Below are 9,372 nucleotides of genomic sequence, written 5' to 3' on the forward strand. Positions count from 1 at the left end.
TATTGAATTTTTAAACATTCTATTTTCATATAAGCACAAATTAGTGTTCCTATTACTTTCCTTGAAGCTACAGGGTAAATTGGTAAATGCCAATCTCATGATTCCATAATGGGACATAACCAAATAACAATTCAAGGTGACTCTACCTTTTAAAGTATAGACTATCCCAAAGACTCACTTGTATTAAGTGCTAAATGCCTAACAGAAGAACATGAATACTATTCTAAGAACTTATTAGCTGGGACCAGGTACTCTGCATGGTAGCTTTATGGTGAATAAGCAGGTGCCATTGAGAAATGACCCAGCAGGAATTTTGAAATAAGGTCTTAGATAATATGATTATACATGCAATTTCAGGTATCTGGAAAAGTAATCTCTGGGTTTAGACTGAGAAATCTTAGGAGTCAATGCCACACTCAGCCTGCCCTCAAAATTGTGTTTTCTTCCGAATTCACTATGTGTATAGGTCTTATCGAAAACCAAGTCGTCACTGACAAGCTGTTTAAGCATCTGTACAAGTGAAATCAAGATTCTAGCCTGGAATAATTTACATTCTAAATGGGAATCTGCCATTTGATTTAATCTAGGTTTCGAAACATCAATCTAGTGTAGTATTTGGTCAAGGGAAAAAAACTTTAGCTGAACAAGAAATACCTGGAATTTTAAGGCCCATTTGGACCACCTGCTCTGTTTTCTTTGTGGGACCTCTGATTATTTATGGTTTTACTTATGTTTAGTTGGTAATTCTTTGCACTGAAGTAATGCATTTTCACCAAATCACATAATTTGTAAATGCTTATATTTGTTTTTCAGTGTGAGAATTTGGGAGGCGATATAAAAATAGTTAAAACTTTTCGTTTGGTTTTATATTTTTAAACAGATTCAAGTTACAAATGTTTGAGCTGCATTACCTGGAAGAAATTTAATTCATATACGCTGCTGCTACTGCTGCTGCTAGGTTGCTTCAGTCTGTCGGACTCCGTGCAACCCCATAGATGGCAGCCCACCAGGCTCCCCTGTCCCTGGGATTCTCCAGGCAAGAACACTGGAGTGGGTTGCCATTTCCTTCTCCAATACATGAAAGTGAAAAGTGAAAGTGAAGTCGCTGAGTCATGTCCGACTCTTCCAGACCCCATGGACTGCAGCCTACCAGGCTCCTCCGCCCATGGAATTTTCCAGGCAAGAGTACTGGAGTGGGGTGCCATTGCCTTCTCCTTATATACGCTAGTCTTGTCTAACTAAATTTAAAAGCCAATACAATTGCCAGATTGTATCATCTGTGAAAGGAAATAATTTGTGAGTTTTCCAGAGAAAAAAATTCACCTTTAGACTCTGAAACTGCTAATTTAGACAATCAGTGATCCAATGAACAGTCTCCAAAAAAGTAAATGTTTATCAGTTGACCTGTATTTTCACTCACTGATATGGCTCATTTAAAAAGCCACTAATGCTCTGTAAGGGGCTTCCCTGGTGGCTTAGATGTAAAGAATTCACCTGCCAATGCAGGAGATGTGGTTTCAATCCCTGGGTTGGGAAGATCCTCTGGAGAAAGAAATGGTAACCCACTCCAGTATTCTTGCCTGCAAAATCCCATGGACAGAGGAGCCTGGAGGGCTACAGTCCATGGGGTTGCAAAGAATCAGAGATGACTTAGCGACTAAACAACAAATACACTGTAATGGCCCATATGCGGAAAGCATCTTTGAAAGAGTGGGTATATGTACTTGTACAAAAGATTCACTTTGCTGTAATATGAAACTAATACAACTTAGTAAATCAATTATGCCTCAAGAAAAATTGAAAAACTAAAAAAAAGTCTTTAAAAAGTGACGGCCGAACCTCAGCTACATCACATAATGTTCATGTTCTTTAGTTTTAGAGCAGTGGAACACTTGGCTTAATTTTAGAACAAGTTAACTAGTTTTAAATTCTTATCGTAATCTATCACATCCCATGGAATGTTAAAATACAACATTTCACTATCCCATTTATCCTTTCCTTCTTCTCTGCTAGAAGAGTTCTTAACAAGCAACTGTCAACAAAAGCCTGGGCTTCTGAGCAAAGCAATACCATTCACCACTCTGTATTTAAAAGCCCACATATGTGCTCTTTCAAAACTCTTGCATTTGTACCATGTGAGATTTCAGATTGTTTTTAATCTCAGCATGGAACCCTGCTCTCTAGTGTTGAAGGTCATGCCTTCATTGCTTTGCTGACCCAGACCATCCTGACATGGCCATGGTTGAAAATCAGGGACCTGGGCTTCCAGCCAACATTCAGGTAAGTGCATTGCTTCTGTGTCCACACTGACACAGAAGCATATCTTTTAAAATACATTTTTTTTTAAAAATCAGGTTTATTGAGGGACTTCTCTGACTGTCCAGGGGTTAAGACACCAACCTTCTAACACAGGAGGTGTGGGTTCTATCCCTGGTCAGAGAACTAAGATTCCACGTGCCACGTGGAAAGGCCAAAAAAATTTTTAAAAAAGAAAAAAAAAAATACTCTAGATGAGGGGGTAGCAGTCAGCAAGTTTGTCCTTTTGAATAAAAGTCAGCCTTTAAAAAAAATGTCCTAGAAATGGAATCACATATTATAGAACCTTTTGTTTCTGGTGTCTTTCATGTCTCATAGTATCTTCAGATGGAATAATTCTGTACTGAGAAATAGAAATATAATGGACTTAAGATGCATTCTGTTTCTTAAGAATCTTTTTCATTAAATAGATGAACTTTTTATTCAACAGGTGAAAGAATTAGAAAAATAGAGCCATAAAGTCATGCCAGTTTAAGTGGATCTCATTACTTATTGAGTTTTTTCCTTGTTACTTGTTTTTTCCTTTTTACTTCTTTCCATTACTTACAAAGGTTGTTCCTTGTCTTGGTTAAAGTTCATTCTTACTAAAGCTTAGTTCACAAACTCTGTAAACCTACCCAATCTCATGAACAAAATGGTCAGCCTTACATATCTCTATAAATATTTATTTCAAAACATTTAGAATATTGAGCCACTTTGGAAACAAAAAGATAAAATCAATTCATAAAGCACAATTAAATAAAATAACATCAGAATATTTTTAAAAATTTATTTTAATCCCCTACTTATTCAATAGAAGGAAGGATATCTTTATTTAGTAAATATTAAAAGTAAGGTTCATAAGGATTCAATAATATTTGAGATAATAAAGCAAGCAGTTTTTACTTTCTAAAATTATTTTTGAATTCCCAATTTATTATCCAGCTGGAAATTTGCTCCCCTATTTTTCAGAAATTATTCAGTGTGTGACGGAGAGAATACAAGCTTAAAATGAGAAAAATACAGATTTGAATCTTCAAGTTTGTTGCGGCTACTGCTGCTAAGTCGCTTCAGTCATGTCCGACTCTGTGCGACCCGATAGACGGCAGCCCACCAGGCTCCCCCGTCCCTGGGATTCTCCAGGCAAGAACACTGGAGTGGGCTGCCATTTCCTTCTCCAATGCATGAAAGTGAAAAGTGAAAGTGAAGTCCCTCAGTTGTGCCCGACTTAGCGACCCCATGGACTGCAGCCTACCAGGCTCCTCCATCCATGGGATTTTCCAGGCAAGAGTACTGGAGTGGGGTGCCAAGTTTGTTAGTAAGTTTTAAAAAGCTCCTCATTGTGGAAAATTTCAAATACATTTTAATAGAATAGACAACGTGGTGGGATCTCACCCAACTTCAATCATGATCATTTTGTGGCCAATCTTGTTTCATCTATTCTCCCCACCAATTCCTCATCTTTTTTAATGTCTCAGTTTTCTCATCAAGAAAATGAAAAATGTAACATCTACTTCATGAAGTTCTGCAGTCAAAATGTCAGCCTTTAAACACGTGATTCCTGGCCCACAATGTACTCAATACACGGTGCTTCTCTCTGATTTCCTAACTGAATATTCATATTAGTCACACCGCTAGAATGCACTTACTTTTTCTAAGGACTTTTACATTAATCGTCTCCAGATATTTCCTTTATTTTTTCACAAACCCATTGTGTCGTAATTTGAAATGAATTCATCCCTATGACTGAAGTAGGCAAAATAGAACTTGAGATGGAAATTAACCCATCAATCTCTCTATCCTCCTTCTGCTGCTATTTTGTATAACTCAATTGAAATGCCTGCTTTGTTGGCAAATTATGTTGCCCTTTTTGAGGAGTTCACGCAGGCATCAGAGACTCAGGAAAAAATTAAATTGGGTGGAAAAAGTCAGGGTTCACCTTGTTTCTCCTGATAATTCAAGATTTTTAATCTTTTTAACTTCTCAACTAAGGGAAATTTAGATTTTTAGAAACGTCTCCAAAATCTTCCTTTGTATTCCTGTAATATATTCTCCTCTAGTTTATGTCAACATCCTCAATGCTAGAGCAACGAAAGTTTGAGATCCTTTCCTTGAAAGTTACTTTAAAACTCAGCTCCCAAAGGAAGGACTTTACCCAAGTGCCAGAGCAGAGTAAGCAAAAAAAAAACCAAAAAACCCCACACACAGTCCAAAGGCATAACAGAAAACAAATCTTATTTCAATAAAATATTTCCCTAGACAAAAATGTGTTATTGCAAGCTCCTGGTTTTGAAAAGCATACTTCTTCAAAATTGATTTTTGGTAGGAATCTAATTAAATGTACTTGAATTAAACTTCTAAGTGACAAGACTAGAGAGACACATTGATTAATAACTCTTCAATCTCCATCATAAACATTCATTTATCATTGATTATACACTTATGATATCCCATGAGCTCTTCAATGGAATGCCATTTTAAAAGATTGGAGCCAAAAAAACAGAAAATACCATGTCAGCATTTTCACATGACACAGAGATTCATCAGATAGAAGATTGCATTGAAACATCCTAAAGTAATTCTTCTATCTTCTCAGCATTTCTCAAACCATTATCACAACATAAGCTATTTATGAATTTCACAATTTAGAAAAGCTATGCATAGCTTAAAAAGAGATTTCAAACACATTTTTGAAGATTAATGAAAGGCTAGAGGTGGGGAAGGCCCATGAGAAAAGCTTAAAAAAATCCTTTTACCTCATCTAGAAAAAGCTAAGGAGTAACTCAATATCTTTAAATATACAGCCAGTTAGGCAAGGAATGCCACTATAAAACTATCTTTACTGAAAGCATAAGAATATATTGTTGTATACCGATGATATAAGATAATTTTCTGGGGGACTCTCGTTTTTAAAAAAACAGATGAAATTTCTAAATCTAAAATATGGGCTGGGGGCAAGTGTTGTTGGAGAGTGAATAATCACACAACCTCTCAATAAAAGTTAATTTCTTAAAATAACTCATTACTTAGGCAAATGAAGTAATAACACTTTAGTAGTATCACACCAAAGACCCAGCTATTGACAGACTGGTTGCCTGTTACCATCTCTCTCACACACACACAAACACACACACGTACCCTTCTACCCTCCACCTTGCAAAGATACTCCTCTGAATGGGAAACAGATCGGATGAACATTCATTTCTTCTTGATCAAGGGAGTTGACAGTAAAAAAAAAGATTCATATATGATCCATATATGAATCTCACTGCCTTCATGGTTCTCTGCCCTGGATGGTCCAGAGACTTGAGCTACAAAAAAGCAACTGTGTAGTTTTAGAAAATTATTTTTTCTTCCTACCTCCTTTGGTTCTCAGCTGAGTCTCTGTAGCAAAAGACAGATTAACAAGAGAAAAGCGTACAAATTTATTTGCCACAAGTTTTACATGACACCAGAGCCTTCATAAGGAAATGAAGACCCAGAGAAACAGTTAAACCTGTGTGCCTTTATCTTAGGTTTGATGAAGAGTAGAGAGTCATGAAAAAATGTGATAAGACAGAAAGGATATGAGCTAAGAGTAGTAAACCAAGGGGAACTTAGCAAGGCCTGGTCATTCACATTCCTCTCTGCGTCTCTTGGAGGTAAGGAGTCTCCTTGCCCTTGAGTGGAGGGAGGGCATCTCTCACATGAGTGTCTTATGACCTGCTCCAGGGGAGAGTCAGTCTTTCCTGCATGTGCAGTGTCTCCAATTTCTATTAAAAGATATTTAGTATGTCAAGATGCCGTATTTGGGGGTAGCATGTCCTGAACCCCATCACCACCAAGTTTGGAAAGTACAGATTAAAAAGAAAAGGGGAAGACCAGTAGTGCAGATCAGATCAGATCAGATCAGTCGCTCAGTCATGTCCGACTCTTTGCGACCCCATGAATTGCAGCACGCCAGGCCTCCCTGTCCATCACCAACTCCCGGAGTTCACTGAGACTCACGTCCATCGAGTCAGTGATGCCATCCAGCCATCTCATACTCTGTCGTCCCCTTCTCCTCCTGCCCTCAATCCCTCCCAGCATCAGAGTCTTTTCCAATGAGTCAACTCTTCGCATGAGGTGGCCAAAGTACTGGAGTTCCAGCTTTAGCATCATTCCTTCCAAAGAAATCCCAGGGCTGATCTCCTTCAGAATGGACTGGTTGGATCTCCTTGCAGTCCACGGGACTCTCAAGAGTCTTCTCCAACACCACAGTTCAAAAGCATCAATTCTTCGGCGCTCAGCCTTCTTCACAGTCCAACTCTCACATCCATACATGACCACAGGATGGCCCCTTAATGTCAGGAAAACCACAGCTGCTGTGCTGCTCTGTCCTCCCTGTCCTCACTGGGAAATGCAAAGTGATCTTTTCTATCCATCCTGGCAGGAAGCCATTGCACTCAGCTACCCTAGGACCAGGCAGATGGATCCTGATTATACTGTCCATTAGGTTATCTAGCTCGGGTAACTGGTGCTTTCGTCTACCCTAAATTAAATAAAAATTAGAATCATGAAAATGGCTTTTTAGTTGTAACTTCCAAGGGCTTAATAAAGGAAAGGTCACTGTAAACAGAGAGATTATCTCACAGAAAGTAGAGCAGCAATGCTGTTATTTTAAGTGCATGAAACAAGGATGTGTTCAAATTTGGGGCAGCCTCACATACACCAAAACTGAAAATTTTCAGATGTATTTAAAGCACATAATATTTGCAAAACGTCCAGATAATTCAGACAAGTGTTTTCACCCTCATACCCATTCATTTAAACCTGTGATGTATGCAGTTGCTCAGCCTCAGGCTTCACTACTTCATACGTTATTTTGCGACCCCATGAATCGCAGCAGCAGTTATTTTGGGGCCAACTCAAAGTATAGCTGAAGTTGAAAGCCAGATTTTCAATATCAAAAAAAATGACAATATATATGGATTTTCGATAAGTTTGGTTCCTGATCATTAGGACAATTTTTTTCTTATCTTTCTGTTCTCATGGAGATGGCCTCATTGCAGTTATTCAGGGGAATAGGATTGAGGGATTGAACCTGAAGGATAAGAGAATTTAAACAATTTCAACAAATGCTTTTTTAAAAAGCCATTTTTAAAAAATGTTAAAATAAGAAAGGCTTACTTCCATTAAGGCAATAATAGAGTAGATATCGGAAAAATCCTTACACTACAAAACACCTAAAACTTGTGGATATAATTTTAACTTTTTAAAATAAAAATCTGAACTGGTGATAAGTAAGAAAAATTCTCAGAGGCCAAAGCAAGACAGGAAACCAGATAAGGAAGCAGTGAGTCTGTCATGTGCTCAAGGCATCTGCTGATTCAGTGGAGTTTGTGTTTCAGAGGCATCCCCAAAAGGCTGCACCTTCAGTAAGTGCTGAAATAGAATAAAACGGAGTTGGGGGGACCTAACAGAAAAGATTAATTTGGATAGAGTTGGAGGAATTTACTCTAGGAATTTGTCTTCATAACCTAGTACTCCTAAATCTGGAGCCCAATTCCTACAACCTAATTTTTTTTTTTTAAAGCAGAGAAGTCAGTGTAAATTGGTACTCAGTGGCAATGGCCTATGTACATATATGTATTAAAAGCAAAGGAAGTGTCCGTCAAAACAAGAATCAAAAAATTGCCACAGATAAAATTCTACCAGATAAGAGTTTATGATAACAAATCCAAAATCACATAAGGATATAAAATATCATAAGCAAGTCAACTGAAATAACAAACAGCATAATCAGACCAACAAAGATTTTAGAGTAATTATCAGCATTAAAATATAAAATATGTAGTATGTTTTTACACAGAAGGAAATAATAGCAAAAGAGAGAACTGATTCATAAAAAATGATTATGAAACAAAGGGGGAAATAGAATTAATCAAAATTTAAAATTTAATAAACATGTTAAGAGCAGTGTAGACATATATAAAAGGAAATTATAGAACTGGAAAAATATCACTTAGAATGTAGCACTTTTTTATGAGAGATAGAAATGGAAGAATTAACACACATAGAGATTAAAGTGAGAATGTTTAACAAATCTCTCTTTGGAGTTCCTAATAGAGGTGATAGAGTGAGGAAGATTTTAAAATTATTGAAGAATTTTTCAGAAGTGATCAAAGTTATGTATTCTCATGCCTTTGATTACTTCTGAAAGTAATCAGAAGTAGTTACTTTAGGGAAGCCCCCAAAATCACACACACACACACACAAAATAAGTGAAAACAGATTCACATCTAAGCACATGGATGCTGCTGCTGCTGCTGCTAAGTCGCTTCAGTCGTGTCCGATTCTGTGCGACCCCAGAGACGGCAGCCCACCAGGCTCCCCCGTCCCTGGGATAAACTGCAGAAAACCAAGGGAAAGACAAGCAGAGAAATGAGAACTTCTGCTACAAAGAAATGACAATTAGTTTAACAGCTGATCTTTCAGTGGCACATAATGGAAGCCAGAAAAACAATGGCTCTGAAGTGTTAGAGGAAATAATTGCCAGCCTTCAATTATATGCAAGGAGAAACTACATTTCAAAAATGAGTGGGAAATAAAGACATATTCAGACAAACAGAAATGGAGTGACTGTACTATCATCAACAGACCTTTTCCTGAAAGCAACTTCTACAGGATGCCATTGAGGAAGAAGGCAAATTATCCCAAAGGAAGAGAATCCCAAAAGGAGGAATGCAAAAAAGGAGGTTAACAAAAGAAAACACTGACTCTGTTCTTCTAAAAGATGACGAAATACTGACCAACAATATATTAGTCAAAGAATGTCCAAAATTACAGATTTTTGTATTGTTCTGAAGGAGGGCAAAAACTACACTGACTAGACGCTGCTAGGATTGCATTCGGGAGAAGGCAATGGCACCCCACTCCAGTGCTCTTGCCTGGAAAATCCCACGGATGGAGGAGCCTGGTGGGCTGCAGTCCATGGGGTCGCGAAGAGTCGGACATGACTGAGCGACTTCACTTTCACTTTTCACGTTCATGCACTGGAGAAGGAAATGGCAACCCACTCCAGTGTTCTTGCCTGGAGAATCCCAGGGATGGGTGAGC

Source organism: Bison bison, unplaced genomic scaffold, assembly GCF_000754665.1.
Source record: "Bison bison bison isolate TAMUID 2011002044 unplaced genomic scaffold, Bison_UMD1.0 scf7180017864068, whole genome shotgun sequence".
Taxonomy (NCBI): Eukaryota; Metazoa; Chordata; class Mammalia; order Artiodactyla; family Bovidae; genus Bison; species Bison bison.